Raw genomic sequence first — 8737 nt, 5'->3', positions numbered from 1 at the left:
GGTCAGTGTGTAGGCTGGAGAAGGCAGAGTGTGGGTCTGAAGGAGCTAATGGAAGGCACAAACCTTGCTCTCATACCGCCTATGTTCTGGTGGAGGAAGACAACAGGGTGCCTGGGTGGCTCAGTTGGTTAAGCCTCTACCTTCGGCTCAGGTCATGATCCCAGGGTCCTGGGGTCAAGTCTCACATCAGGCTCCCTGTTCAGCAAGCAGTCTGCTTTTCCCTCTCCCTCTGCTCCTGTCCCCTGCTTATGCCTTCACTCTCTCTTGTAAATAAATAGTATCTTAAAAAAAAAAAAAAAAAGATAAACAGGACAATAATAGCTAATATTCAGTGAAACCCTGACCAAGTGCCAGGCACATTCTAAGCTCTTCAGCAGTTATAACTGACTTTATCCTCACAATAACTAATGAACTCAAATTGACAGATGAGGAAATTGAGGCACAAAGAGGCACTAGAGGCATCAAATCTGTCTTCTTGATCAGTTGTATTTTCTCCTTTTCTGATGGAGGTCACCCTAGGAGCTAGGGCAATCAATCATCACAGTTTCCCTGGACTGTCAGTTTTCCCAGGATTTGGCATGCTCAGTGCTAAAACCAGGACAGTCCCAGGCAACTGAGATAGGAAGTAACCCTACCTGTGGCTTTTTTTAAAGGTTTTATTTATTTACTCATGAAAGACACACAGAGAGAAAGGCAGAGACACAGGCAGAGGGAGAAGCAGGCTCCATGCAGGAGCCCAACGCAGGACTCGATCCCAGGTCTCCAGGATCATGCCCTGGACTAAAGGCACTGCTAAACCGCTGAGCCACCTGGGCCACCCTATGGCTTTTTAAAAGTATATATGAAATCCAGTTTCACCTCCAGGATCCTACCCACTTCCTTTGGGTACATGACAATCAAACATTGACAGATGGACAGATCAATCCTTATAAAATTCAAGAATAGAAAAGAGGGGTGCCTGGATGGGCCAGTCAGTTAAGTCTTGATTTCGGCTCAGGTTGTGATCTTGGGGCTGTGAGATTGAGCCTGGCATCAGGTTCAGCGCTCAGCGGGGAGTCTGCTTAACACTCTCTCTCCCTGCCCTTCCCACCTGCCTTCTCTCTCATGCTCTCCCTCTATCCCAAATAAATAAATAAATCTTGAAAAAAAAAAAAAGAGAAAAGAAATACAACTAATAGAACTTATTTGAAAAGAGATGAAGTCACATATAAACTCTAAATAAGCCATGGCAATATTTTGGGAAACTACAAATTAATATTTGGGGAAGATGGAAAATGAGGGGGAAAATGAATATTATGGGTAAAAGACAGAGGTTGGTTTTTTATTTAAATAGTAAGATAAAGCACCAAGACTAACAGTCCTAGGGATAAACTGAAATACAGTTGCCAACACAGGTGTAAAAAAAAATGTCAGAAGAGCTGGATCAGAAAGGACACGTTATAGAAAAAGAACAGAAAGAAATAGGGGAGGGGAAAATAATATCAGCATATTCTGTTAAACAAAATTAATACCCAATTATAAGTATTTAAGTATTCATACTATGTAAATGCCTTTTGCAAATGAGATTATAGATTTGCTTGCAAACAGTAAGCATGCTGAATAAATGTTAAGGTGCTATTATTTAAACAACAACAACAGCTCGTGGATGATATTGGCAGCCATCCCTGCAGAAGCCTCGAGCTTCCAGTATCTATAAAGAACTTTACGCTGCTCTCAGCATCCCCCCCAGCTAGACAGGGGTTAGCAACGAGAAATAAACATTCTGAGTTCTCCCATGAACTGAAGTTGACTGGCTGGTTGGACAATAACATGAGGAGTGTCAGGATGGATGTTAAGGGGAAAGAATCCTTGGGCTTATGATTGCTGGACAAAATTTCTCGTGGGACCAGGGCAAACTTATACAGGGCCTTAGCCCAAGTAAATGGCCCTCCAGCGGTGGCACTTGTAACTGTGAACACATCTGTGCGACTGCCCTCCACGCCAGTGCCCTCCTCCTGCCCCATCCCCAGAGCTGATGGAGCACAGGGACCGCAGGGGAAACTGAAGTCACTGTGTGTTTAGATCAGTTCTGCAGGACACAGCAAAATCCGAAATGGATTGTGACCTGCTGATAATCTTTCACAGCGAACTAAGTGATCATTGATTAAAAATAGCTTTGAACATGTATCGCACATCTATTTCCGGCCTCGTTTTATTTGGAATGCAGATAGTGCTGGAAGCCAGAGCTACATGAGCAGCAGCTGGAAATCTACTCAGACATTCTAGCCAATTCACGTCAAGCCCAGTTGGCAAAATTAATGCCATTCTGCAGTCTCAGTGAAGGAGAGGTTGTTAATTATGCCCCACTGCCCAGTGGTTTCTATTATGGACACATCTGGACTGCAAGGCTCATTTGAAATCCCCAATTTCACTGCTTCCCAGAGTCTAAACCGAGTTTAAAAATTGATTCGTGAGGATGAGAGTGTAGTGCATACAAACTGCCTTACCCACAGACTCCAGGTAGGCTCTTAGGAAAGTCTGTCCTGCTTTCAAAGGCTCTGTTATGCCTTTGGTGCTCTTATTTTCATTGGTGTTTCCTACCAGTTCCTAAAATGCAGTATTTGGACAGGTTTCTCGGTAAATAATAAATAAAACACACACTCCCATCTCTGTACCTCGGGGCTAAGGAGTCTAGCATCCATGTACCTCAACCACTGCAGGCTGAGATTTTCATCTGATAGGAAGGCAGGCTGGGGCCTTGTCTGGAACGGAAAGCCCTCTAAGGAATGTCTCTGCCTGCATCAGCCGTGTGTTCTGAAGAAGATGACCTCCAAATAATCGCTGGCTCCTGTTTTTGCAGCAGGAATAGGAGAGTGCAACCGGCACTTTTGGAGGGACCATCTTTGAGAAGAGAATTAAAACAGATCATCGGTCAAACCCAGGGTGCTATTCAAATCCCATCAGGCTTTAAGTTTAGCAAACTGGCCACTTTCTAGTGCACTTTGATCTCAGATAACACAGGTCCCTATGCTCCGTTCTAACTTCCCACAAGACCAACCAGTGTTCACAGAGCAGAGAGCAGCTTGGGGCGAGGCAGCAGCCCCCAGGTGGAGACTCACCTACAGGATATATGGGCAGCCCCAGTGGCTCAGCGGTTTAGCGCCGCCTTCAGCCCAGGGACGGATCCTGGAGATGGGGGATCAAGTCCCAGTCGGGCTCCCTGCATGGGGTCTGCTTCTCCCTCTGCCTGTGTGTGTCTCTGCCTCTGTCTCTGTGTGTGTCTCTCATGAATAAATAAATAAAATCTTAAAAAAAAAAAAAAAAAAGAGGAGAGGGTATCAGAAGCTCTGGGAAGCTATGTTCCCTCAAACTGTCTAATGACTACAGTTCATCTTGAATTTGTTTCTTTACATCAAACCTTGTAAAGGCTTCATCCTTACTGAATGGTAAATGCTCTGAGGAGGGGGCAGTCATGCTTTCTCCATCACTTACACCTAATGGTGGCTGAGTTTCCAGATTTCTCCTGACAACAGGGATTCTGATGGAGGAAGAAAAGTTTGACTGGAGAGAGTGAGTAGGACAGTCCCCTAAAGGCAAGCATGATTAGGGACATTGAAAATAGGCTTCTCTGGAGACTCTACTCCTATGTTTGCCTGGAACTAACCTTGCTTAGGCTGTCCTAATTCACATAAACAACTTGGTCGATGGATCAGCCTGATAGAAATCAGTCTTTGATAAGATTGAGGAAAATCTGTCAGCAGAGGGACTTGAAAATTATAAACAGCAATATATAAGCTTAATTTTGAAAGAGTTTCTGAGCTGCTGGGTTGCCTAACAACGTGCCAGTGAATACAGGGCACAGAGCTGTTTCATCTCCAGGAAGCATTTTTTTATTAAGATTTTATTTATTTGAGAGAGAGAGAGAGAGAGAGAGAGAGAGAGAGCATGAGCAGAGGGGAAGGGCAGAGAGACAGAAGGACAGAGGGACAGGAAGACTCCCCACTGAGCAGGGAGCCCAATGTGGGGCTTGATTCCAGGACCCTGGGATCCTGAGTTGAAGGCAGATGCTTAATCTACTGAGGCCCCCAGGTACCCCTCTGGAAAGCATTTAAACAGTATCTGCATTCTTTTCTGAGGATGGAGCCACAGAGGACATGTTTGCCTTAGAAGGTGCTGGAACTAGATCAAGCTGGAGGTTTGTTTCAATCTAAGGGTCTGATGGTTTGCTTAATTATCCCATGGAGAGACCTGATTCTGACCAAAGGAGCTAAAGTCGGTGTGACATCACAAGAGCCAAAACAGAAACACAGATGCCCAAGACTCACAGGTTTAGGAGTTCAGGCCACAATGCATCTCTTCCATCTGTCTAGGGATGAAAGAGGGGACTGCAAACTTACCTGACCTAGACACAGAGATCCTTCAGGGAGGCAAGGTCACCACAAAGGACCTCTGGGTCTGGAACCAGCCTCAGCCTGAGCTGCCCAAAGCCTACAGGATAAAAAGTAGTAACTTTAGGGTGGGCCTTTGCATTTTCTACCATGAAAACAATGCTAAGACTATGAATGCTTCCTCAGCATTCATATTCTATGAATGACAGATTGCAGTCAAATTTGAAAGCTACATGGTATCCAGATTTGCTCAACACTAGGTTAAGGGTGGAGCCTGGATTAAGAAACCTAACCAAAGAGCAAATGCTTTGGAAGCAAACAGATTTGCATTCAAATTCCAGTTCTACTACAAGATATCTACTACAAGATAAGTAATTTCCTTATATTTTCTGAACCTCGGTTTTCTTTATAGATAAAATGGGGCTAATGATGCTTCCTGTAAGGAATTATATGAAAGTTAAATTAGAGTCTGGGGAAAAAAAGAAAAAGCTGGGCTCAGAGTGGACATCCTGTAAATGTTAATTATCCTGCTTCCTACACCCTTTGCATAGCAGTTCTCCCCACTGGCTGCAGAATTGAATTACCTGGGGAATTTCTTAAACCATTCCTATGCCTGAGCCTCCCCTACTTCAGAGATTCTGAGGTAACTCATTGGGGATGAGATGTGGTCATCAGTATTTTCAAATATTTAAAAAATCTCCCGGAGACTCTAATAAGTTCCCAATATTGAACCACTGCCCAAGTATATCAGAATAAGTGTCATCCTTGGATTCAAAATTTTCTATTGTGGTTTAGGGTAAATATTTTACTTCCCCGAGGCTTAATTTATTTTTTTAGGAAGGGAGTAATATTCTGACTTTACAGGATTGCTTTAAATAGGACAAAGATGGAATTGAAAGACGCGGTCCCACTGAGAGCTGAAGATGGCAGTGAACGTACACTCAGCATCCGTCACCAGTGACAACAAGTCGACATGGCGTGCTGGCCTGTATCAGTGAGTCTCTGCAGCTGAATCTGACAAAGAACAGTTGTGCTCAGGGGTTGCCTATTGTCAGTTTGTGGACCTGCTGATCCCTGGCTCCATTGCCTTGAAGAAAGTGAAATTCCAGGCTAAACTAGAGCATGAATACATCCAGAACTTTAAAATACTACAAGCAGGTTTTAAGAGAATGGGTGTTGACAAAATAATTCCTGTGGACAAATTAGTAAAAGGAAAGTTTCAGGACAATTTTGAATTTGTTCAGTGGTTCAAGTTTTTTGATGCCAACTATGATGGGAAAGACTATGACCCTGTAGCTGCCAGACAAGGTCAAAAAACTGCAGTGGCTCCCTCCCTTGTTGCTCTAGATCTGAACAAACCAAAGAAACCTTTCAGCTCTAGCAGTGCAGCCCCATAGAGGCCCATTGCAACACACAGAATTACTGCAACCCCAAAGGCTGGCCGGGTGTGGTGCCAAAGAATCCTGGTGTGTACAAAGGGGATGACAAAGCAGCTGAATTGATGCAGCAGGTCAATGTATTGAAACCTACTGTCAAAGACTTGGAGGAAGAGATTTCTACTTTGGAAAGCTAAGAAACATTGAATTGATTTGCCAGGAGAACGAAGGGGAAAACAACCCTGTATTGCAGAGGATCGTGGACATTCTCTAATGCCACAAACAAAGGCTTTGTGATACCTGATGAAGGGGGCCCACAGGAGGAACAAGAAGAGTATTAACAGCCTGGTCCAGCAGAGCAACATCCGAATTCTTCACTCCAAATCATGTGCTTAACTGTAAAATGTCTCCTTTTATTATTCTTAGAGGACTCACTGGTTTCTTTTCATGAGTAAACAGTACCGCTTCTTAAAGTACACCTTGCAGAAGCTTCACCCCTTTTCCACTTAAACAAATGGAGGCTTCCACTGATATTCACCCCTTTTCCAAGGAGTTTGAGTTAGGAGCTTTTACCCTGTAGCAGAGCAGTATTAACATCTAGTTGGGTCACCCAGGGAACAGAGAGGCTGACTGTGGGGCTCACTGTGTGGACACTGGTAACACTCACTGCTGGAGAAGGTGCTTTTATGTCATACACTGAGGTGGAGTCCTCATTAGAGAAATGTAAAGACTAATTTGAATTTTATGCTAATGTGAAATCTTGGCAGAGAACATTTTAATAAATAAATGCCTTAAGAGTAAAAAAAAAATTGCTTTAGATATATAGCGAGATATATTTAATAAAGCTCCTAAAAGAAGTAACTGACAATTAGTAGATGCTCAATAAATATTTATTTTTCTTCCTCTCTTTTCTTGTGATTAATCAGAGAACACATGTGTTAAAATATTAATAAATAAACAGGGTTGATAAACATGACATAATACCAATCAGTTTTAAAATTACTCCTAACTCCCTTGGGCAGGAGCATCTTACCTATCTTCTGCTATACAAGATTAAATCCTAGGAGAGACGTGGCAAATATGGTGTCCATTTACCCATTCCTCCCTTCCATGCTCATGGCAGACATCACTAATCAATTATAGCACTCTTTCCTATTGAGCCCCATAAAGGCATCAAAGTTCTTTACCATACAGCCCTCTCAGGCCCATACTAACAATCAGAGCTGGTATTTGTATTGAAACAAATTTGCCCTCCATATCTTAGGTCATGGGCTTCCTCAAGCCAGGAAATGAAGCATACCTCAGAGCTGATTAAGGGGGTTCCCTGGTAATTGGGGAGTGTGTGGCAAGAGATGAAGGCAGACCCTGAGAGTGCCCAGCTTCATGCAATCTGATCTATAAGAAGCTAAAAATCTATGCTTTCTGGTGAGTGAGTGCAGGGAATGCAGTGGGGGCAATGATTAAACACCGAGCTAGAAATGAAAGAGCCAGTACCTGCATGGTGCTTGGTGCACTCAGGTGTGCTTACCTCCTGCAATTTCCAGAAAGTGCTTTCAGATTGTTTCCCAAAAGCCAGATTATTTCTCTGACTTAAAAATGTGAAACTAACTACTGCAGTGTTTCTCCCCTAAGGTGATAACCAAAGACTGATGAGAAAGCACCCATGAAGCTCCAGTCAGGGGGTGAAAGCCTGACATTGGTGCCCGTGAACTTGTCACAGCTGAGACCTCGCAGATGCCAAGGACTGGTGGGAATAGCTGGGATCCTCCTCTGCTGTGCTCACCCAAGGACAGCCAACATTTCAACAAACGGAGGCCTCCACTGATATTCCTTATAACTGATTAACCCCTTTGTTGGCCATAAGCACGTTCTCTTGTTACAGAACACCATTAGCCCCCGCTGGGCAATACCATGATGATTCTGAGCTGATTCCACAGCAGGCACAGGTTATAATTCTGATAGCCTGATATAAAGCCTTTTATTTGGGACCTTAAATAAAACTGTAACTTGCTACACTCAATCTTTCCCTTACTGTTTAAAAGACCAAAAATTCAGGACTAGGAGCTAGGAAATAGAGAACTACTGCACATGCAACAAGGATGGGTTTGTTCGTTTTCATTTTTTACCTCCAAAACATGTACCAAGTTCCTTTCACTTCCACTCCCAGCATGGAAAAGTCAGCAGAGTGACTGAAGTCACAGGGGGGTGACAGCATTTAGGAAGCCACACAGAGGCATGGACAGGTAGCCCCAAGACCAAAGATTCAGGGCAGGGAGGGGTGAGGCCCCAGGCAAGAAGGGTGTGGGATGTGGGGTTGCTAAGCAGAAGAGACAGCTGGTGTGGTTGGGAGATTGAGCAAATAGGTAAGTACACTGAGTATCATACAAGCCAATATTCTCATTGCCAGAGAAGATATTTATAAACATTGAAACAGGAAGTTTAGAAAGAACCGTGAGGTGTTGGATTGGAATTGAGGTATCAGTATGAACCTATGTTTTTATTATTGTGCATGTGTGTGTGTAAACATATACAGATACACAGATATAGAAATAGTAACAGATGTATACATATATATTCATATACACACATTTATATATTACAGTATATGTTTACTATCTGTGTCCACTAAGTAAGCCTAAAAGCAATGACACCCCAGTACCAATTAACACATTGAGTGCCAAAATCTTGGTATCTAAATGTCCTTTATTAAAAGAAACTAGATATCCTTGATAAAATGGCTGATTCCAGGGCTACAACAGAAAAAATTCAAGTTGAACCTGAAACATCATCTTATGCCAGAAAATAAGGAAATGGTCAACGAACAATGGTGATATGCCAAAAGAACACAGGAGCCAGCATGACAGGGTCAAATTTCGGGCAAGTAAACACTTAAACAAGAATAGTAGTGATGGATTACAACCCACTAATAAAATTGGAATCCATGCATGCATATTCATATACGTGATGAATGAATGGTTGAGGGAAAAGCTTTCT

General features: G+C 43.1%; 1 pseudogene; it reads left to right on the top strand.

Moving 5' to 3' along the window:
• Positions 1–5290: 5290 nt before the first annotated feature.
• On the top strand, positions 5291–6546 carry LOC112665078 (microtubule-associated protein RP/EB family member 1-like; annotated as a pseudogene).
• The last annotated feature ends 2191 nt before the right edge of the window (positions 6547–8737 follow it).

This window comes from Canis lupus, chromosome 17 (assembly GCF_003254725.2).
Source record: "Canis lupus dingo isolate Sandy chromosome 17, ASM325472v2, whole genome shotgun sequence".
Classification (NCBI taxonomy): domain Eukaryota; kingdom Metazoa; phylum Chordata; class Mammalia; order Carnivora; family Canidae; genus Canis; species Canis lupus.
Note: the sequence above shows the minus strand (reverse complement) of the source record. Positions and strands in the feature narration are given on the sequence as shown.